The sequence below is a fragment of the Lepisosteus oculatus genome, chromosome 14 (genome assembly GCF_040954835.1).
Source record: "Lepisosteus oculatus isolate fLepOcu1 chromosome 14, fLepOcu1.hap2, whole genome shotgun sequence".
NCBI lineage: Eukaryota > Metazoa > Chordata > Actinopteri > Semionotiformes > Lepisosteidae > Lepisosteus > Lepisosteus oculatus.
Window position 1 is genome coordinate 5,668,606 of NC_090709.1, and position 24,271 is coordinate 5,692,876.

Sequence of the window (24,271 nt, forward strand, 5' to 3'; positions counted from 1 at the left end):
GGCGCGCCTTCCTCTCTCCTCTGCCTCGGCCGGGCCCATTTCTTCTGCCTCCACTGCTGTATCTCCTCCAGCTCCTGCCTCAGCTCTGCCTCCCTCTGCTGCTGCCTCTCCTCCAGCTCCTGCCTCAGCTCTGCCTCCCTCTGCTGCTGCTTCTCCTCCAGCTCCTGCTTCAGCTCTGCCTCCCTCTGCTGCTGCTTCTCCTCCAGCTCCTGCCTCAGCTCTGTCTCCCTCTGCTGCTGCCTCTGTATCTCCTCCAGCTCCTGCCTCAGCTCTGACTCCCTCTGCTGCTGCCTCTGTATCTCCTCCAGCTCCTGCCTCAGCTCTGTCTCCCTCTGCTGCTGCCTCTGTATCTCCTCCAGCTCCTGCCTCAGCTCTGACTCCCTCTGCTGCTGCCTCTGTATCTCCTCCAGCTCCTGCCTCAGCTCTGCCACCCTCTCCTGCTGCCTCTGTATCTCCTCCAGCTCCTGCCTCAGCTCTGCCTCCCTCTGCTGCTGCCTCTGCCTCTCCTCCAGCTCCTGCCTCAGCTCTGCCTCCCTCTGCTGCTGTCTCTGTCTCTCCTCCTGCTCCTGCCTCAGCTCTGTCTCCCTCTGCTGCTGCCTCAGCTCTGTCTCCCTCTGCTGCTGCCTCTCCTCCAGTCCCTGTTAGAGAAAGGAGAGAGGGGAGAGAGTAAGGAGAGAGAGGGGAGAGAGAGGGGAGAGAGAGGGGAGAGAGTGAGGGGAGAAAGAGAGAGGAGAGAGAATGAGGGGGAGAGAGAGGAGATAGTAAGGGGAAAGGGGAGAGAGAGGCCCAACACTGTTCAATATCTATATCAACGAATTAGCAGGAATGTTGGAGCAGTCTGCACCTCCTGGTCTCACACTACACCACACAGAAATCAAGTTCCTGCTCTACGCAGATGACCTGGTCCTGCTGTCGCCCACAGAACAGGGGCTGCAGTCAATCTGGCTGTCAATCTGGACCCAGAGCAGCAGAACCTGGCACTGCTGGAGCAGTACTGTCAGACCTGGGCGCTGACTGTCAATCTGGACCCAGAACAGCAGAACCTGGCACTGCTGCACTGACAGCCCATCTGGACACAGAACAGCAGAACCTGGCACTGCTGCAGCAGGACTGTCAGACCTGGGCACTGACAGCCCATCTGGACCCAGAACAGCAGAACCTGGCACTGCTGGAGCAGGACTGTCAGACCTGGGTGCTGACAGTCAATCTGGACAAGACCAGAGTTATGGTTTTCCAGAAGAAAGCCAGACCTCAGGGAAACAGGTACAAATTCACACTGAACAACAACACATTGGAGCACACATCCAGCTACACATATCTCGGTCTCACCATCAGCTCTTCCGGGAGTTTTGACCTGACAGTGAAGGCACTGAGGGAGAAGGCACTCAGGGCTTTCTACGCAATAAGAAGGAGGCTCTTCAACATCAACCCACCAACAAGAATCTGGCTCCAAATATTTGAAAGTGTAATCCAACCCCTTGCCCTATATGGCAGTGAAGTGTGGGGTCCCCTCACAGACCAGGATTACACTCAATGGGACAAACACCCCACAGAAACTCTGCACGTGGAGATCTGTAGAAACATCCTCCGTGTGCAGAGAAAAACACCTAACAACGGGTGCAGGGCCGAATTAGGCCAGTACCCACTATTGATTAACATACAGAAAAGAATATTAAAGTATTGGCTACACCTTAAAAACAGCGACCACAATTCCTACCACCACAAAGCCCTGCTGAGCCAAGAGCTAAACCCAAAACAGAGCCCCCTGAGCCAGCTGGTCCTGAGGCTCACCGACCTGAGCCACACCAACCCTAACCAGCCTCAGGACAGCACTGCTAGAGCACCACAACCCAGACTCAACCACATCACAGCACAGATCAAACAGCAATATCTCACACACTGGGACACACACACACAAACACAACATCAACTGGAATGCTACAGAACCCTAAACAGACAATACACACTACCTGATTATTTGACCAAAATAAAAAAATAACAAACAGAAACAGACCCTGACGAAGTACAGGCTCAGTGACCACAACCTGGCCATAGAAACTGGGCGACACAGGCAGACCTGGCTGCCCAGAGAGGACAGGCTGTGCTCCCACTGCCAGCGGGGAGAAATAGAGACAGAGGTGCACTTTCTACTGCACTGTGACAGATACTCTGGGATTAGAGAAACATTCTTCCCGAAATTCAGAAATCTAATCCCAGAGTTCCCACACCTGCCAGAATCACAACGGGTCCCAATCCTACTGGGAGAGGGAGGAGGGAACTCAGTTGATCTGGCAGCCCAGTATGTGATCTCCTGTCACAGCCTGAGGAACAGTGAGTCTGTCTCCCAATAATGCTCCAGCCGCCTACAGTATATGTCAATATTTTATAATATGTCTTTGTTGTAAATGTCTGTAACATGTCTGTAGATTTTATTTTACTTCTATTTTTTGTTTTGTTCCATGTTAATTTTATTATTTTTATTTGCTTTGGCAACACTGATTGTACCCATCGGTCATGCTAATAAAGCACCTTGAATTGAATTGAGAGAGAGAGAGGGAGAGTGTTCAAATACAGCTGCTTCGGCCGCTGCGGGAAAAGCTTGTCCTGGCAACAGGGAGGAGAGAGCCGGGAGTTTGCGCGGTTACCCGGGAGGAGAACCCCAGCGCCGTTTTCGCTTAAATCCCGAAATAAAAATGAATTCGCTAGAACATCGATGAGGACACGGTGGTAGTTGACATCTAATAAGCGGGTATTTGAGCCGTAACTTCAGCAGTAACGAGGACACACTTTTTTTTTGACTAGTTGTTTGAGGACGCCTCATGGCTGAACAGCCGGGCGGCTGGTAATGCGGCCCTTTTCCGCCAGAGGGTGCCCAAAGTCCTATCAGACTTCCGTCAGGTCTACGCGTTCCCACAGTTGAAGCGATTTGGACAGAGGGAAGAGATTCCCGAGGATAATATACCCACCCGTGGCTGTTTGGGGGGGGGCATTAAGTTTCAAGTCTATAAATGAGATTTCACTTAACGCTGCTCCTGCTCAAGAATATCCTCGATTTTCTCAGACTTCCGTCCTTCTAATATAACGGGATGAGAAGTTCCCTTCGTTTAACAGCGTCTGATCTTTTAAGCCGCCTTGTGCGCGTCCCTCTCGACCTTGGGGTTCCCGACACACCTACCCGTGTTCTCCGACCATTTTCGGTCGCTGATCTTCTCTACTTCTGGAAAAGAAAGAGACGGGGGAGTCAAAATGTTGTTGTTGTTGTTGTTGTTTTTTTAAAACAATACCCTAAACGTCATCCAGGCCGGGCTGCGGTGGAGGGGATCCCCGTGACCCGGAGAGAGCTGGAGAGTCCGGAAGAGGCGCTATATAGGTGTACAGGGGGGCGGGGGGGGGTTGAATAATATGAGCTGCCTTTTGTGTAAGAGGAAACTTTTTCCAGCATCCTTCATTATAGGGGCAGCTCCGGGGTTGCTGGTGTGTTGAATTAATTCCTTATATACAAAGGAGTGGTGGCTCTGTGGCTCAGGATCAGCGCCTGGGGCTGGAAGGAGTTTGCCGGGTCGAATCCCACGGCCCGCAGAGGAATCCTACTCCGTTGGGGCCCCTGAGCGAGGCCCTGAACCCCAGCTGCTCCAGGTGGAGCTGTACAATGGCCGACCCTGCGCTCTGACCCCCAGCTTCTCTCTCTCCCTGTCTGTGTGTCTCCTGGAGAGCCAGCTGGGCTCTGCGACAAGACCAATTCCTCATAAGTGATCATAAAGTGAATTGATCTTCTCTTATAGCTGCTGCCTCTACCGCGTTTGCTGGGGATCGTGGGAGTGAAGGTCCAAATTCTTACCGAGTGACATTTTTTCGTGCTCTTCACGCGAGACGGGGGAACCCGCAAGAAAGCCACACGCGTGTCTCTTTTTATCCTGATTGCTTCACGCATCGGTCGTTAAAACAAAAAAACCCACCACTGACACAGATTTGAACTTTTCTGAGTGGGATAGGAACCCCGACACACCCACAGCCCTGCTCCGTGGAAGAGCGCGGCGCGGGTTCATTCCACGCAGAAAAGCAGAAACGGACACACACCCTGGACAGGACATCAGTCCATCACAGGACACACACACACACACCCTGGACAGGACACCAGTCCATCACAGGACACACACTCACACACCCTGGACAGGACACCAGTCCATCACAGGACACACACTCACACACCCTGGACAGGACACCAGTCCATCACAGGACACACACACACACTCACACACACCCTGGACAGGACAACAGTCCATCACAGGACACACACACACACCCTGGACAGGACACCAGTCCATCACAGGACACACACTCACACACCCTGGACAGGACACCAGTCCATCACAGGACACACTCACACACACCCTGGACAGGACAACAGTCCATCACAGGACACACACACACACCCTGGACAGGACACCAGTCCATCACAGGACACACACACACACCCTGGACAGGACACCAGTCCATCACAGGACACACACACACACACACCCTGGACAGGACACCAGTCCATCACAGGACACACACACACTCACACACCCTGGACAGGACGCCAGTCCATCACAGGACACACACACACACACTCACACACCCTGGACAGGACACGAGTCCATCACAGGACACACACACTCACACACCCTGGACAGGACACGAGTCCATCACAGGACACACACACTCACAGACCCTGGACAGGACACCAGTCCATCACAGGACACACACACACTCACACACCCTGGACAGGACACCAGTCCATCACAGGACACACACACACACACTCACACACCCTGGACAGGACACGAGTCCATCACAGGACACACACACACACTCACAGACCCTGGACAGGACACCAGTCCATCACAGGACACACACACACACTCACACACCCTGGATAGGAGACAAGTCCATCACAGAGATCACAAGAGACATTTGTCTGCTGCTTCTCGTTATCTTGGTGTGCAGTTATGAGTTACAAGCTAAGCCAGCCATTTACAGAGTCATGCCCACACTGGCACAGATGAGATCATCTTTAAATTCCCCCAACAGATCACAGTACATTCACACAAAGCAACAGCAATAAAATAAACTACTTTAACACTCCACACTCTTTCACATGTCAACTTTCTCAACCGATGGGAAAAAAAAAATGTCCAGCAAAGAGAGAAGACTTTTACTGTCCCCATCGAGGGAATGTCTGTATGGACACCAAGCACTCCTGTACACTTCAATAGCATGCAAAAAAGAACATCGTTGCACATTTTACTGTCGCAAAAAAATCAGAAAAACATCGCACATCACTCTATTGCACACGTACAGTAGGACACATAACAACATGGGACGTTTCTGACACATCATGACAAAACCTATCGCACTCAAGTGGGCTGTAAGAGGCAAAAGTGTGTTTATCCCGGACATTTGCAGCGACAGCCATCACGCATAGTGCAACAAAGGAACGGTCTGTATCTGTTTGACTTACGTTTGGGAGCCCTGAAACGTTGGCCAGAAGGAGGAAGTTGGTAGTCAGGGCTGAGGATGTGGGAAGGACCTGATATCATTTTTCCTGGCTGATTTTTCAAAGATTGTCAGCAGGGAGGGGCTGCTGTCTCACTCCCTTGACCTTCAGAGCTTTCTGGATGAGTCGGGTCATTTGCCATGTAAAATGAACTGCTAGATGACCGAATCACACTGAAATCCCGTATCTGATCATGCTCTCGATTACAGCGTGGCAGAAGAGAAGCATCACTTCCTGTCGAATCCCAGACACTCGTAGTCTTCGCAGGAAATATTAGCGCTGCTGACCTTTGGAGCAAACAGTCTTAACATGAGTAGACCAGCACAGGTTTACGGTCTATGAGTACTTATATGAATCAACCTGAAGGATAAGGTTGCATGAAAGCTGCAGTAGGTCCAAAATTCACAAAAGAACTGTGTTGCCCTTGGGAGATGTCAAGCGCATTGGACATGAAAAGTGCCAGATAAAAGCCATTTCTCTTCGTTTCACTTAGGGTCGGAGCTGCCATTGCATGTAAAGGAGGCAACTTGCTCTTTGAGCAGGTTCAGCACGCACTGAGCACAGATGTCTCTGAGCGGTGCCATAGTTTAGTTGGCTAAAGTGCCTGTTTAGTAAACAGGAGATCCTGGGTCCGCATCCCACCAGTGGCATTTTTCCTAGCTTGTTGTGCAGAATGTATGATTTTTGGACAATGACATCAAGTCATTTGACCAGGTCTAGTGCAAGTGTTCAGGTTACTCCTATCCTGGAGTCCCTGCACTGGCTTCCGGTCAAATTCCGTGTGCTCTCGATGACAGCTCCAGAGACAGATGAAGTGGGTGACGGCAGCCACTGTCTGCGACACGGCCTGGTGTGAACGATACAGGGTGTCAAGACCCTTTCCAGACGAGCTGCGATCAAACACAAAGGAGACGAAACTGGGAATCAGACCATCTAACAACCCAGCAAACAGGGCTGAATAGGTAAGAAACACCGTAGCTTAATGACCCAATATAAGGTAACGATAGGAGGAATCACAGGAGAAAATATAGCAAATAATTAAAAAAAACAGGAAGATAACAGTGGAGCAAATACGCAAATAGACAAAAGGAACGATCTCCTAAATTCTCAGTCAAAACATTCTTCGACAGTCTTTGTGCTGTCAACACAAAAATACATTTACATTTATATTTATATCTATATCTATATTTACATCTATATTTATATTCATGTGTGTGATACGATTTGTCTGCGTGCTGTGCTGTTCTAGTTTGTTCTTTGTGTGTCCTGGACTGTGAGAAACTCTTTTAGTGCACCCCTCACTGAACTGATTGTATTGTATTGTATTATTATTATTATTGTATCATTCGGCACACTGTGGCTGTGTTGTCTGTGTTAAGCTGCTGTCGCACTGCAATTTCCCCTCACGGGATCAATAAAGTATCGATCTTTCTACAAAAGGTCACTCAAGCCCAGATCAGAGTCTTTCCTGGGAGCCAGACCGGGTGTGAACACCTTTCAGACAAGCTGCGCTCAAAGGTTCGGACCGCAGTGTGTCCTGAAAGACACCAGAGGGCGGCCAGAGGGCACCGGCTGTGAGCTCTGGGGGAGACCCCCGTGCACCCCCACGTCTGCAGCCAGAGAAGGGGGGGTGTGACGCTCCCTCTGGGTGGGGAAACAGGCCCTCCGTGCCCGTACTGTCACTCATGCTGTGTGGTGGCGGCACGTTCCCGTCGTCTGCAGGCGAGGCAAAGGAAGTTGTAGCCCCTCTGTTGCCCTCTTCCGAAGGGACAGAAGGAGAAGGGAACCAGAGAGAGGATCTGGAAGAGCTCCGGCTGAAGTTCTGTTGGATTGCAAACTTGTAAAGCAGGGGGTGTTTCTGCCAGGGTGGAGCCACTGTTAGCCACTGCCCAGTCTCATCCCAATAATAATAATTATAATAATAATTATTATATATAATAATAATATATAATTATATTATGATATTATTATGTTATTACATGTTACTGTTATTGCTATTGTTTTACTGTCTATTGTCTTACCTGCTGTCCTATTTACTTACTGCACCTGAGTGACTCAGGAGAAACACTTTTCACTCAACTACGTGCCTGTGTGAGTATAATGACAATCAAGTTGAATTGGATAATAATACTGGAACACCTCTGAAAGTGGCTTCTCAAAGTGAGCCTCAGGAGGAAAGCAATGTCAAAGGATGGGAAAAACCAGATGTAGTACAATTAAATTCAAGGGACTGGAAGTGTAGTAGAGGGTTGGAAGGGAGCAGACAACCAACGGAGAGCGTTTCTGAAGACGCAGGCGTCGAGCTCAGGGAGGGCGACTCTCCGAGTTCCACGGGGAGAGGGTTCCAGCGCTCTGGGGCGCAGCAGCAGCAGGAGACCCCGTCTCCCCTAGAGTGTAGAGGGCTTGAGGACCGACAGGAACTGAGTCTCTTTAGTCTGAAGGGGGGTGTCCCACACTGACAGGCTGGAGGAACTGAGTCTCTTCAGTCTGAAGGGAGCGTCCCGCACTGACAGGCTGGAGGAACTGAGTCTCTTCAGTCTGAAGGGAGCGTCCCGCACTGACAGGCTGGAGGAACTGAGTCTCTTCAGTCTGAAGGGAGCGTCTCGCACTGACAGGCCGGAGGAACTGAGCCTCTTTAGTCTGTAGGGAGCGTCCCGCACTGACAGGCTGGAGGAACTGAGTCTCTTTAGTCTGAAGGGAGTGTCCCACACTGACAGGCGGGAGGAACTGAGTCTCTTTAGTCTGAAGGGAGTGTCCCACACTGACAGGCGGGAGGAACTGAGTCTCTTTAGTCTGAAGGGAGCTCCTTGATCAAGATTTCCGGTGTTTGAAAGAGAAAAGAACACAGCGCTGTGTGTGAGTGTGAGTGTGTGTGAGAGTGTGAGAGTGTGAGAGTATGTGAGTGAGTGTGTGTGTCCATCCGTCCTCCAGCCTGGTTTGTGCTTCCTGCACTGTTCCCACTGAAACCCCCTGATTTGCATCCCGGCTGCGTCTGTGTTTGTGTCCGAGAGGAGAGGAGGAGAGAGAGTCAGGAATAAAGAACACAGACAGACAGACACATCCCACAGACAGCTCACCTGGAGAGACGTCCTGACCCACCGACACACAGCGCTGAGCAGGTAAGTCTCAGGGCACAGTGACCCCTCAGTGTAGGACCTCCTGTTATTGAGACAGTAGCTGCCTGCTGCCCTGCAAGAGATTTAAACGAGTACAGGTGTCTCTAACGGGATCAAGAGATACTGTCTGGAGAGCAGGTCCACAGGCTGCTCTCATTTCTGTAGCAACCTGCGTGTTTTTATCTACCCAGCAACGCAGAAGAAGATCCGTGTTCCTTGTCCTTAGTTCTGCTAAGTCTGAGTCTCGTAGGAAAGTTGTTTACTTAGGAAGCTGGTTATTCCTCACTGCGGTTTCAGTTCAAGGTGCATCTCTCTGCAGTTAGAGAAAGTTAGGGGGAGAGGAGAGAGAGAGACAGGTTAGAAATGGGGGTGAAAGAGAGACAGGTTAGAGATGGGGGTGAGAGAGGAGAGAGAGAGACAGGTTAGAGATGGGGGTGAGAGAGGAGAGAGAGAGACAGGTTAGAGATGGGGGTGAGAGAGGAGAGAGACAGGTTAGAGATGGGGGAGAGAGAGGAGAGAGAGGCAGGTTAGAGATGGGGGAGAGAGAGGAGAGAGAAGGCAGGAGAGTCAGAGAGAGGAGAGAGGGGAGGGATCGGGAGAGGGGAGAGACAGGGAGACCTGTAGGAGCTGTGTCAGATGCGCCTGTGCTGTGTCACGCAGGAGGATTCGAACCCGGAGCCAGGAGCCACGCCGCGCCTTCGCCTCTGAGCGGATCTGCCGGGATGGAGAGGAAGGGGCTGGTGCTTCTCTTCCTGACAGGTGGGCCTGTGACTCTGCTCCCAGGTCAGAGAACCTGCAGCAGGTCTGTGTGGGTCCTGAAGCCCCAGTATAGTGACGGGGACACTAGACTGTAAACAGGCGCCGTCCTTCGGATGAGACGTAAAACCGAGGTCCTGACTCTCTGTGCTCATTAACAATCCCGGGGTGTTTCTGGAGAAGAGTAGGGGTGTTACCCCAGTGTCCTGGCCTGATTCCCTCCCTGGTCTTTACCCATCATGGCCTCCTAATCACCCCCCTCTCTGAACTGGCTCCATCCCTCTGCTCTCCTCCCCACTGAGAGCTGCCGTGTGCTGAGCGGACTGGAGCATCATCCAGGTGGGGGCTGCACACTAGGGGGGGGGGGGGGGGGCTGGAGGGGATCCCCCTGACCTGGGAAGAGCTCTGATGGGAGAGTCCAGGAAAGAGCTCTAGAACTGTAAGGAAGCATTATTCCTTCTACTGCTGCTACTGCCAAAGGGCTGTGTTCTCTCACCTGCACTCTTCCCCAGTGACTGCAGATTCAGCTCACTATTCATGAAAAGATAAATTCCTAATGCAAGAAATTGTAAAGGGTTGATAAAGCGACATTCTATTCAATTCAATTCGAGGTGCTTTATTAGCATGACCGATGGGTAGAATCAGTGTTGCCAAAGCACATTAGATAATGGATGGGCTGACCACACTGCCAGAGCTGGTTCACATCACCACAGAGAGGACTCCGTCACCCACAGACTTGTCCGTTACAGATAGGGGGGGTCACCTGTCTCACTGGCGGGGTGACGAGTGAGTTTCGGGTGGAGGACAGCAGGACTGTGGTGCTACTGTGTCTCACAATAGATTTAAACAACCTGACTCTGGAGCGTACAGACCCTTTGAACTGCAATACAGATGGATTTGAGAAACTTACACAACCCATAATTCTGTGTTCCCAGTGCTCTGTCCTCCTGGATCCGGCCTCATCAGGAAGTTCTACTTTGTGGACTCACCCCTGACCTGGCCTCCGTCAACAGCACAGCAGACATGGACACAGTCCTCAACACCACTAACCTGCCCAGTGGCACAGCCTGGATAGGCCTGTACCGAGACTGCAGAGAGAGCTGGCGGTGGTCTGGCGGAGAGGTCGTGACCTTCACCCACTGGAGGAGTCAGCTCCCCTGTGCTGTTCTCAACGCAGCGGGATTCTGGGAGGAGAGAGACTGCAGCGAGGAGGTCTACTTCATATGTGAGAGTCAAGGTGAGACGACACTGCACGCAGGGCTCAATCTGAGATCTGTCTTTAGGTATAGACAGAAAAGAACAGGAAGCAGGAAGAGCTGGGTTGCATGGGCATTCTGGTATCTGTAGTCTCATCTCACTTTGCAGTCATTATGCGATGAGCATTGTATCTTGGGAAATGTAGTCCTAAATTATATGCACTCACATACACGCCAAAGTCTAAATGGACAGACTTCAACACTACCTTTTCCCTGGGATCATCACGTCATGGGAAAAGACCTATCCAGGCCCCTTTTCTTGGAATGTATCTATTAATCTTATTTTCTTTATTACAGTAAGCTGTCACTACTAACGCCTCTTGGCGTGATAGAGCAGTGATCACAAACATCATACAGCATCAGAAAACATAAACTCACCACAAAGATCTCTCCAAATCACAGAGAATGTTATTGTCCTGAAACAAACAAAGGCATGCGATAAAGAGTAGTTTGAAATAAAAACAAAATTCAAGCTACAAATTCATCTGACTGGTATCACTTTATACATGATGAACTGTCATGGGTTCGAGCTCAGGAATTCTGCTGGTACACACAGCTGAAGGCATCACAGCTGAAACGTGTTTCTTGTCTTCTCTTTTCAGGAATAAACCTCTACCTATTTAACTATACACCGGAATGAACAGGAAACAGGAAATGGTGGTGTGCAAAGCACTATGGGATTTGTAGTCTCACAGCTGTACACACCGTTACACCTGATCTTTGTCTTCACAGGTGGGGCCCAGCAGTACAGCTTGATCAGGGAAAACAAGACCTTCGGTGCAGCCCAGAGACACTGCAGAGAGAGCTGCTCCGACCTGCCCCTGGTGGACAGTGTGGGAGAGTCTGAACAGATCAGGACGACGGCGCAGGGACACGCTGTCTGGATCTCTCTGCTCCAGGACGGCTGGGAGTGGTCACAGCTCGAACCCGTGTTGCTCGAATCCAGGGGTGTTAGCGCTGTGTCTGAGGCGCACGCTGCCGCTGTGTGAGCTGTCCTACAGTGCCGCATGCCTGAGTGTTGAGTCACTGCACACAGCTCAGTCCGTCTGTGTCTGCAGATGGATGACCTGTTGGCCCAGCAGGGTCTCCTGGGGAACCACACCCTGCGCTGGAGGGAGCAGCCGGATGAACGGGTTTTCTGCCCGGCAGAAGTGGGAGGAGGTGAGTCTGAGACCCTCCCGCCCGAGACAGGACCCTCCCGCCCGAGACAGGACCCGCTGCCCGAGACAGGACCCTCCTGCCCAAGACAGGACTCGCTGCCTGAGACGTGATCTGCTGCTTCTGACAGGACCTGTTGTCGCTGCCATGAGCTCCTGCACAGACCCCTGTGGCCTATATAGTGTGTGTGGTGTCCAGCTCCGTCAGTACAGTGTGCGTGTGTGTGTGTGTGATGTCCAGCTCTGTCAGTACAGTGTGCGTGTGGTGTCAGTACAGTGTATGTGTGTGTGTGTGGTGTCCAGCTCTGTCAGTCCAGTGTGTGTGTGTGTGGGTGTGGGTGATGTCCAGCTCTATCTCTGCTCTGAGTGTCTAACTCTGCTGTCGTGTGTTTTGTCCACAGACCAGTGTGTGTCCAGTTTAGACTCAGAGCCAGTCTGACAGCAGAGTGTCCAGTCCAGGCAGTGTGGGACTGCTCGGAGACTCTAGCCTTCTTCACACAACTCTGTGGGCTTCGAGTGATACTGCACCTGTCAAACATGGTCTCTCTTTTAGATCTCATTTGCTTTCATTATACTGCATTTAGAGAAACTACAGAAGTTCAGCAGCATGAACATGTTATTTCATCAACATCCTGATAAAACTGCTGTTGAACTGACTCACATTCTGTACTTCTGTACGGCGCAGAATTCACTGCGCTTATAAAAAGATGTCAAGTTAAAAAGACGTCAAGTTAAAAAGATGTCAGGTTCCCTTCTTTCTAATAAAAGCGCCTGTCACACTGAGCGAGAGGACGTTCTGGGTGGTTTTCTGACTTGAAGCTTGTTAAAAGTCCAGCAGTGAAGTGTCTGGATGCCATTCCACTCGAGTTTGCATCTGTGGAAACATGAGCGTTGGGGTGTGTTCAGCTGCAGGTTGTTCTCCAGCAGGGTTAATGGCTCTGCGGTGTTGTGAACTGACACCCAGCCCAGTGTCTCCCCCAGAGATGAATCCTGCAGCAGCACCAAGCGCCCTGGGAGAGTCACTCAGGTCAGAGGTCACAACCTCTGTTTGCCCTCTGCATTTCCTCCACAGACTGGGGGGACAGTGTGACACCTCCTGATGTGTTTTTTGTGCATTGTGTGTATTCTACAGTGTGATCTGGGTGTTTGTGGTGTGTTGCTGGTGCAGAACGATCACTATGAGTCTCCCAGGTGGGGTAACTGGTGCAGAATGATCACTGTGTGTCTCCCAGGTGGGGTTACTGGTGCAGAATGATCACTGTGCGTCTCCCAGGTGGGGCTGCTGGTGCAGAATGATCTCTGTGCATCTCCCAGGGGGTGTTACTGGTGCAGACTCCACAGCGCCAGCAGTACCGCCTGCAGCCACCAGAGGGAGACACTCCTGTCCGCTTTCACAGCGGATCAGCTGTCTAACTGCTCACAGTGTTTGTGTCCTGTGATGGACTGGTGTCCTGTCCAGGGTGTGTGAGTGTGTTTGTGTCCTATGATGGTCTGGTGTCCTGTCCATGGTGTGAGTGTGTGTGTGTGTGTCCTGTGATGGACTGGTGTCCTGTTCAGGGTGTGTGTGTGTCCTGTGATGGACTGGTGTTCTGTCCAGGGTGTGTGAGTGTGTGTCTGTGTCTACACCTGTAGCGGCTACACTGAAGCCATACCCACAGAAAACAAAAGCAGAGCAGCACCGAGCAGATTTTCACAACTGTAGGACCTGTTCAAGCGGATGAGCTGGTCTAAAGAGGCCGGATTCTGATTTCCAGAGAAACAGGACACGGAAAGAACACGCCTGAGGACCTGTTGAAGTGCATAACACATTTCTTAAGAAAAAAACAGAGAAAGTACATAAGTAGTGATTTGCAAATAATAATAATTGCTTACACTTATATAGCGCTTTTCTGGACACTCCACTCAAAGCGCTGCACAGGGAATGGGGAATCCCACTACCGCCACCAGTGTGCAGCCCCACCTGGATGATGCGACGGCAGCCATAGCGCGCCAGAACACTCCCCACACACCAGCTCTCAGTGGGGAGGAGAGCAGAGGGATGAAGCCAGTTCAGAGAGGGGGTTTATTAGGAGGCCATGATTGGTAAGGGCCAATGGGAAATTTGGCTAGAACGCCGGGGTAACACCCCTACTCTTTTCGAGAAACACCCCGGGATTGTTAATGACCACAGAGAGTCAGGACCTCGGTTTTACGTCTCATCCGAAGGACGGCGCCTCTTTACAGTCCAGTGTCCCCCGTCACTATACTGGGGCATCAGGACCCACACAGACTGCAGGGTGAGAGCGCCCCCTGCTGGCCCCACTAACACCTCTTCCAGCAGCAGCCTTAGTTTTTCCCAGGAGTCTCCCCTCCAGTTACTGACCAGGCTCACTCCTGCTGAGCTCCAGTGGGGGGGCTGCCAGCTGGGAGCTGCAGGGTGAGATGGCTGCCGGCTGTACATACGTTGGGCCAGTGAGGCCAGTGTTGTCGTCGCTGTCCCCTCGAAGCAATTCAGACTTGAGATGAAAGCGGTGCAGAAAGAAGCACGTAGCGGTCAGTGTGTGTGTGTGCAGAGGGACAAACAGTTCTCTCCCAGTGAGACTCGGAGATAAACTCAGGAAACCGCAGTCACCGCTGTCGCAGCAGCCTGAGTGATGATAAGGCCTCAGAGCTGAAGAGGACTTCGAACCCGCTGCAAGGCCGGAGGCTCTCCATCAGTTCCACTGGTGACTCTGGACGGCAATCCCTGTGGTAGGACGCAGGGAGCGCCGGGAGTCCGCAAAGGAAACTGCATTGCAAACAATACTTTACGCAGAGGGGGGTGGGGGTGGGGAACAAGCCGCCCAGTCCGTGTGGTTGAAGCCGATACCCTGGCTCCTCTCCAGACACAGCTGGGTGAGCTCCTCCAGTCAGGACAGGAGGCTCTACTGTACACAGAGGGGGGTGGGGGTGGGGAACAAGCTGCCCAGCCCTGTGGTTGAAGCCGATACCCCGGCTTCTCTCCAGACACAGCTGGGTGAGCTCCTCCAGTCAGGACAGGAGGCTCTACTGTACACAGAGGGTGGCGGGGATGTGGAACAAGCTGCCTGGCCCTGTCCTTCGGTCCCGCGGGGCTGCAGGCCGGGCAGAGCCGTCTCTCCTCCGGCGGGACGGGAGGGGAAGCGGACCGGATCCTCACCTCCGGGGCGGGAGGGACTGTCGCCCGTGGCCATGGTCCTCCTCTCCTGCCCGCCTCCCTCTCCCTCGGACCGGCGCTGATGAAACAGGTCCAGGTGGGAGGAGGCTGTCCCCCAGCGGTTCCAGGGAAGGCCTCCTGCTGTTGCTTTCGCTCTTGCCGAAAGAGGAACGTGCCCCCCCGACCCTGCTGGACAGGTATGACAGGGGTATGATAGGTATGCAGCTCCCCCATCAACATCCGAATTCCGGGTTTTGGGCGAATCGGGCCACACGTCCGAGAACGACATTCCGTTCGGTGTAGGCGCTCGCTCCCTTTAATAGGGGTGAAATCTAGTTATGTGAGACAGGGGGAGGAGCTGAGACATTATTAATTGTATGTCAAAATGTGAGTATCAGGAATCAACATTTTATTGCTGATTGGCGACTTTAAGTGTTTTGGGGCATGCAGGTAATGTTTTAAAATGAGTCTTCTTAATGCAATGAGTTTTGGAGGCGGATGGAATTTCTTGAGGGTTCCTGAAACTATTCCTTTGGCCTGGACAGTCCATCACAGGACACACACACAGACTCACACACCCTGGACAGGACACCAGTCCGTCACAGGACACACACACACACTCACACATCCTGGACAGGACACCAGTCCATCACAGGACACACACACAGACTCACACACCCTGGACAGGACACCAGTCCATCACAGGACACACAAACATGCATTCACACACCCTGGACAGGACACCAATCCGTCACAGGACACACACACACTCACACACCCCCTCGACGTTGGGGGCCATAGTGGCGGCGGCAGAGAATGCGGCGCCGGTGCCGACGACAAGCGGGGCGGCCCCCCCCCCCCGAGAGCCCCTCGACGTCGGGGGCCGCGGCCTGCCCCGGCGACAGCGCCCCCCGATCCGGCAGGCGGCCGGTCTCCCGCAGGGAGAAGACGATGAAGCAGCTGGGGAAAGTGTCTTCCGTCCGAGGTAGGAGCAGCAGGGCTGGGCGTTTTGTTGGAGCGAAGTCCCCCTCCAGATAACCCATGAACCCCGTCTCTACTGTCACTCCAGTCAGGACAGGAGGCTCTTCTGTACACAGAAGGGGGTGGGGTGGGGAACAAGCTGCCCAGCCCTGTGGTTGAAGCCGATACCCTGGCTTTTCTCCAGACACAGCTGGGTGAGCTCCTCCAGTCAGGACAGGGGGCTCTACTGTACACAGAGGGTGGCGGGGGTGTGGAACAACTCCTTTGTTCGGGGCCTTGGGGCATTCTTGTTGTGAAAGGCGCTATATAAAAAAACTGAATTGAAATTGAATCTTACAGGTTTGGGTTTTTCGGAGATCTTGTCAGAGATCTTGTCTGACGTGCCCGTTTCAAAAACGTAACGACACTCCTCACGGTCTGAGACGTAACGTATGCTTACACAACCATGACGGTTTCATCATGGACAGCACGAAAGCCCGAAAAGTGGTTGACGTTTTAATTTGGCAACGCCACGGTGGATCCCAGTTCTTTTTTTTATTTTGGAGGCCAAAGAGGACAAAAAAGGAAACGTCCGGAGGTGGATCTATGGTCATCTCTGTGGTTGTTCTGATGTTCTGGAAAAAACAAAACAAAAAAACGGCTCGCTTGCCACACCCCACGCAAATCAACTTCTCTTCGCCCCCTGGGGCTCGTCGCCCGCCGCACCCCTCTCACGTGATAGGGGCTTCCCCCGGCTGTGACGTACTTACCCTACCCCCTTCGGCCAACGTCATACCGAAGGTCGCGCTTCGGGCCGCGGCGATTTTGACGGACTGTCTTGTAGCGTGAGAAGGGTTTAAATTTTGAATTAAGGAGTTGGCCATCGTTATATTTCGCGAGGTATAATACGGGGGGAAAAAGAACATTTATATTTATCAACCTACTAGTAATACTGGGTGGATGTCACGTTCCCCAAAGTTCAGTGCCTCTCTCTAATAAAGTAGAAACGCGACATTAAACTCCGTTCGAAACGGGAGAAATCACCAGGACACGATCCATCTGACGTCCGGAAAAGAAAAAAAGAACTCCTATTCCCATTTGTAATGACCCCGTCGTGTTTTTCCCGGTGTACGCTTCTCTTTCGGAGACCGTTTCTCTCTGGTGTTGTTTTGCTGTTGGAATAAATGCCGAGGTGACCCTTCTGTGTGGAGTCTGCGTGTTCTCTCCAGCGGGTCGTTTCCTCCACCACAGGGGCTGGTCAAACCAGGGTCTCCCAATCGTCACAGAAGTGTGTGTCGTTTTGGGTGGTGGGGGGGGGGGGTGCATCGGGGATACTGCGCCCCGAGGGGGTGGCCTCTCACCTTGCTCCGGACGATGGGAGAAGACCTGTACCTTCACGAGTCCAGGTTGTGAAAACTTCTTCTGGCAGTTCAAAACGTTTCGAAGAGACTACAGCGCTACCCTGTTTTCCATTTCTATCGTGTATTATTATACAGTCATAAGTATCTGTACTGATCACAGAGTCCCCCTCTCACTGCCAGGACTGAAGCCCAGTGCTGCACGAATAATAATAATAATTAATAAGTCTGGACTCTCCACTCAGAGCTCCTCTCAGGTCAGGGGGATCCCCTCCAGCCCCCCCAGTGTGCAGCCCCCACCTGGATGATGCTCCAGTCCGCTCTGCACACAGCAGCTCTCAGTGGGGAGGAGAACAGAGGGATGGAGCCAGTTCAGAGAGGGGGGATGATTAGGAGGCCATGATGGGTCAAGACCAGGGGAGGAATCAGGCCAGGACACTGGGGTAACACCCCTACTCTTCTCCAGAAACACCCCGGGATTGTTAACGAGCACAGAGAGTCAGGACCTCGGTTTGACGTCTCATCCGAAGGACGGCGCCTGTTTACAGTCCAGTGTCCCCCGTCACTATACTGGGGCATCAGGACCCACACAGACCGCAGGGTGAGAGCGCCCCCTGCTGGCCCCACTCACACCTCTCCCAGCACCAACCTTAGGGGGGGGAGGAGGGAAAAAACCAAAAGCTAAACAGATTTAAAAAAAAAATTATTGATGCTTAACAAAAGGTCATCAGTCCAGTCTGGGGCCCCTCAGCTTCAGTCCAGACCAGTCTGGGGCCCCTCAGCTTCAGTCCAGTGCAGTCTGGGGTCCCTCATCTTCAGTCCAGACTGGGGTCCCTCAGCATCGGTCCAGCACAGTCTGGGGTCCCTCAGCTTCATTCCAGCACAGACTGGGGTCCCTCAGCTTCGGTCCAGTCTGGGGTCCCTCAGCTTCGGTCCAGCACAGACTGGGGTCCCTCACCTTCGGTCCAGACTGGGGTCCCTAAGCTTTGGTCCAGCACAGTCTGGGGTCTCTTAGCTTCAGTCCAGCACAGTCTGGGGTCCCTCAGCTTCGGTCCAGCACAGACTGGGTTCCCTCAGCTTTGGTCCAGCACAGTCTGGTGTCCCTCAGCTTTTGCCCAGCACAGACTGGGGTCCCTCAGCTTCGGTCCAGCACAGACTGGGGTCCCTCAGCTTCGGTCCAGCACAGTCTGGGGTCCCTCAGCTTCAGTCCAGACTGGGGTCCCTCAGCTTCGGTCCAGCACAGTCTGGTGTCCCTCAGCTCCTGTCCAGTCCAGTCTGGGGTCCCTCAGCTTCGGTCCAGCACAGTCAGGGGTCCCTCAGCTCCAGTCCAGTCTGGTGTCTCTCAGCTCCGGTCCAGTCCAGTCTGGTGTCCCTAGGCTCCAGTCCAGTCGTCTGGTGTCCCTCAGCTCCAGTCCAGTCCAATTCAGTCCAGTCCACTCCAGATCTTAGCAGGCACAGAACCAGGAAAGGAAGAATATTGTTATTGCAGGTGTGAGGGTCACAGACACAGACGTCACCATGACATCAAACAGCAAGAGGAGACTCCTCCTTGAATCACAGACACGACCGGGCGGCGCCCCCCTGTCTGCTCACCTGCACCTCCTCTTCCTCTTCTTGTCCTTCCCGGCAGCCTGCTCCTCCTCTCCCTCGCTCTTCCTCTCCTGACCCACAGTCTCCGCCGCCTCCATCGGCTCGTCCTGATCATCTGTCTCCACCGACACGCAGCTCAGGGAGTTTAAGCGCACCAGCGCTTCTGAAGCAGAGACAGGAGAGTCACGTTAAGAGTCGGACTGGACACTCCAGGACATGAACACTGCACTGAGAGAGAGAGAGGGGTTCATACAGACACACTGACTGGACACTCCAGTACATGAACACTGCACTGAGAGAGAGAGAGGGGTTCATACAGACACACTGACTGGACACTCCAGTACATGAACACTGCACTGAGAGAGAGAGGGGTTCATACAGACACATGACTGGACACTCCAGTACATGAACACTGCACTGAGAGAGAGAGGGGTTCATACAGACACACTGACTGGACACTGACTGGACACTGGACAGGAATAAAGAGAGGATCAGAGCATTACCCACCTTATTTTTCTTCTGTCTCACAGGAGGTGGTGATTGGACCTCCTCCAGCTGGAGTCCGAGGAGGGAGAGAGGGGGCAGGAGAGGGACAGCACAGGGAGAGAAAGAGAGAGACAGGTGAGTCAAGTGTCCCAAGAGTACAGAGACTCTGCTGAGATCACACTCGCAGTGAGTGACACCGACACTAACCAGCCTCAGGACAGCACTGCTAGAGCACCACAACCCAGACTCAACCACATCACAGCACAGATCAAACAGCAATATCTCACACACTGGGACACACACACACAAACACAACATAAACTGGAATGCTACAGAACCTTAAACAGACAATACACACTAGCTGAATATTTGACCAAAATAAAAAATAACAAACAGAAACAGACCCTGACGAAGTACAGGCTCAGTGACCGCAACCTACCCATAGAAACTGGGTGACACAGGCAGACCTGGCTGCCCAGAGAGGACAGGCTGTGCTCCCACTGCCAGCGGGGAGAAATAGAGACAGAGGTGCACTTCCTACTGCACTGTGACAGATACTCTGGGATTAGAGAAACATTCTTCCCGAAATTCAGAAATCTAATCCCAGAGTTCCCACACCTGCCAGAATCACAACGGGTCCCAATCCTACTGGGAGAGGGAGGAGGGAACTCAGTTGATCTGGCAGCCCAGTATGTGATCTCCTGTCACAGCCTGAGGAACAGTGAGTCTGTCTCCCAATAATGCTCCAGCCGCCTACAGTATATGTCAATATTTTATAATATGTCTTTGTTGTAAATGTCTGTAACATGTCTGCTTTACGCAGAGAGTGGCGGGGGTTGGATGTCAAGGCCTGACGATACCGCATTACGCAGAGAGTGGAGGGGTGGGATGTCAGGGCCTGACGACACTGCTTTATGCAGAGAATGGAGGGGTGGGTGTCAGGGCCATTTGACACTTCTTTATTCAGAGAGTGGAGGGGGTGGGATGTCAGGGCTTGACGACACTTCTTTACGCAGGGAGTGGCAGGGGTGGGATTTCAGGGCCTGACGATACTTCTTTACACAGTTAGTGGTGGGGGTGGGATGTCAGGGCCATACGACACTTCTTTACGCAGAGAGTGGCAGGGCTTGACGACACTGCTTTATGCAAAAAATGGAGGGGTGGGTGTCAGGGCTATATGACAGTCCTTTCCGCAGAGAGTGGTGGGGGTGTGATGTCAGGGCCATACAGCAGTGCTTTACACAGAGAGTGGCGGGGGAGGGATGTCAGGGCTTGACAACACTGCTTTATGCAGAGATTGGAGGGATTGGTGTCAGGGCCATATGACACTACTTTACACAGAGAGTGGCGGGAGTGGGATGTCAGGGCCTGAAGATACTGCATTTCACAGAGAGCGGAGGAGGTGGGATTCGACCTCTCAGTGGGGCCAGCAGGGGGCACTCACCCTGCGGTCTGTGTGGGTCTTAATGCCCCAGTGTAGTGACGGGGGACACGATCTGGCCCATCAGCGACGAGCAGGTTACCAGATCTAGACAAAGGGGGCAACTCTTAGTCGTATGAGCTTAGTCACACATCGCAGCGATTAAAAAAACAAAACAAACATATTATGTCTGTTACTAACGACTTTTTTTTCCTACATTGAAAGTCTCTTTCCCGGGTGATTTTCTAGCGCGACTGGGGCTCTTCATTTCTCCTCGGTGTCTCATCGCGGGCGGATTTGAAACAGACCACAGAAGGTGGTCACATACTATATTATTATTGAGAGACAGGCTCACTGTCTGTACCTCAGGCTGGGACAGTAGATCACACTGTATTATTATTATTAATATTATTGAGAGTCTGGCTCACTGTTCCCCAGGCTGGGACAAGAGATCCCACACTGTATTATTATTATTGAGAGACAGGCTTACTCTCTGTTCCTCAGGCTGGGACAGAGGATCACACACTGTATTATTATTATTTAGAGACAGGCTCACTGTCTGTTCCTCAGAGTTGGACAGGAGATCCCACACTGAATTATTATTATAGAGAGACAGGCTCACTGTATGTTCCCCAGGCTGGGTCAGGAGCTCACACAGTATTATTATAATTATTGAGAGATAGTCTCACTGTCTGTTCCTCAGTCTGGGACAGGAGATCACACACTGTATTATTATTATTGAGAGACAGGCTCACTGTCTGTTCCCCAGGCTGGGACAGGAGATAACACTGTATTATTATTGAGAGACAAACTCACTGTCTGTTCCTCAGGCTGGGACAGTAGATCAAACTGTATTATTATTATTGAGAGTCTGGCTCACTGTTCCCCAGGCTGGGACAGGAGATCCCACACTGTATTATTATTATTTAGAGACAGCCTCACTGTCTTTTCCTCGGTCTGGGACAGATGGTCACACACTGTATTATTATTGAGACAGGCTCACTGTCTGTTCCTCAATCTGGGACAGTAGATCACATTGTATTATTATTATTAATATTATTGAGAGTCTGGCACACTGTTCCCCAGGCTGGGACAGGAGATCCCACCCTGTATTATTATTATTTTGAGACAGGCTCACTGTTTGTTCCTCAGACTGGGACAGGAGATCACACACTGTATTATTATTATTGAGAGAGAGGCTCACTGTCTGTTCATCAGACTGGGACAGGAGATCCCACACTGAATTATTATTATTGAGAGACAGGCTTACTCTCTGTTCCTCAGGCGAAGACAGGACATCACATACTGTATTATTATTGATTGACAGGCTCATTGTTCCTCGGGCTGGGACAGGAGATCAGACACTGTATTATTATTATAGTGAGATAGGCTCACTGTGTATTCCCCAGGCTGGGGCAGGAGGTCATACATTATATTATTATTATAGAGAGACAGGCTCACTGTATGTTCCACAAGCTGAGACAGGAATTCACACTGTATTATTATTATTGAGAGACAGGCTCACTGTCTGTTCCTCAGGCTGGGACAGAGGATCACACACTGTATTATTATTGAGAGACAGGCTCACTCTCTGTTCCTCAGGCTGGGACAGGAGATCACACATTGGCTTGTTATTGAGAGGCAGGCTCACTGTCTGTTCCTCAGGCTGGGACAGGAGATCACACGCTGTATTATTATTATTGAGAGACAGGCTCACTGTCTGTTTCTCAGGCTGGGACAGGAGATCACACACTGTATTACTATTATTGACAGATAGGCTCACTGTGTCTTCGCTTGGGCTTGAACAGGAGATCACACACTGGATTATTATTATTGAGAGAGGCTCACAGTCTGTTCCTCAGGCTGAGACAGGAAATCACACACTCTATTATTATTATTGAGAGACAGGCTCACAGGCTGTTCCTCAGGCTGGGACAGGAAATCACACACTCTATTATTATTATTGAGAGAAAGCCTCAGTGTTCCCCAGGCCGGGAAAGGAGATAACACATTGTATTTTTATTATTGAGAGACAGGCTCACTGTTCCTCAGGCTGGGACAGGAAATGACACACTGTATTATTATTATTGAGAGACAAGCTCACTGTTCCCCAGGCTGGGACAGGAGGTCATACTCTGTATTATTATTATTGAGAGACAGGCTCACTGTCTATTCCTCAGGCTGGGACAGGAGATCACAAACTGTATAATTATTATAGAGAGACCTGCTCTTTCCTGACTGTTCCTTAGGCTGGGACAGCAGATCATAATCTGCTTTATTATTATTGAGAGACTGGCTCACTCCTGTCTGTTCCTCAGGTTGGGAAAGGAGATCACACACTGTATTATTATTATTGAGAGACGGGGTCACTGTCTGTTCCTCTGACTGGGGCAGGAAATGACACACTGTATAATTAGTATTGAGGACAGGCTCAGTGTTCCCCAGGCTGAGACAGATCACACACTGTATTATTAGTATTGAGAGACAGCCTCAGTGTTCCCCAGGCTTGGACAGGAGATCACGCACTGTATTATTATTATTTAGATACAGGCTCACTGTGTGTTCCTCTGGCTGGGACAGTAGATCACACTGTATTATAATTATTGAGAGGCTGACTCACTGTTTCCCAGGCTGGGACAGGAGATCACACACTGTATTATTATTGAGAGACAGGCTCACTGTCTGTTCCTCTGGCTGGGGCAGGGAATCACACACTGTTGTAGTGTTCTCTCATGAGGCACCAGTTCTGTAGGGGTTTGGACATTTACTGGGACAATTATTTTTGTGGCAGTAAATCACAAAATTGATTATTTTAATGGTCTTAGAATCCAACCATGCGACATAACTCAAACAACGCACACACAGGTACTAATACACGAGGATACATTTGTTAATATATAGAATATGCATGCAAACCTAACAGATCTTATCGTAAGGGTTATCAGAATACAAAAGATATAAATTCATTCAGTTACAAAGAGTTACACATATCAAGAGGACATAAGTATATCATTCATTTAGACCGTTTCGTAAAGTGAACTTGGTTACAACTTCTACATGAGATACTCAAAACAAGTACATAACCCTTAGGAATTAAATTGATATCAACTGGTTGGGAGCAGTAATGCAATAAGGTTGAATACTCACTGCCGGTGGCCCCCTTTTCTCACCGTTTCCGTAGTGCAGCGGTTATCAATTTTGCCTCACACGCGAAAAATCCCCGGTTCGAAACCGGACGGGAACAGCCTCTTTTTGTACGCTCCTGTACTTCACAGAGGTCTTGAGCGAGCGGTCACATGTTCCTTTCCTTCTGAGTGACGTTCCTGCAACACTCTCCCGCTCCTCTTGGTGCGCTCATGCCGCAACACAGGAAGGCTGGAGCAGGTGGCTGTGGGCTCTTTGCACTGCTGAAATAGCTCAGCTGGGAGAGCGTTAGACTGAAGATCTAAAGGTCCCTGGTTTGATCCCGGGTTTCGGCA

The 24,271-nt window shown here is 51.4% G+C and overlaps 1 non-coding gene across 1 annotated transcript; it reads left to right on the forward strand.

Annotated features, from left to right (window-relative positions):
* The first annotated feature begins 24,198 nt into the window (after positions 1–24,198).
* trnaf-gaa (transfer RNA phenylalanine (anticodon GAA)) lies at positions 24,199–24,271 on the forward strand. The gene has a single exon. It is a non-coding gene; the product is annotated as a tRNA-Phe (tRNA).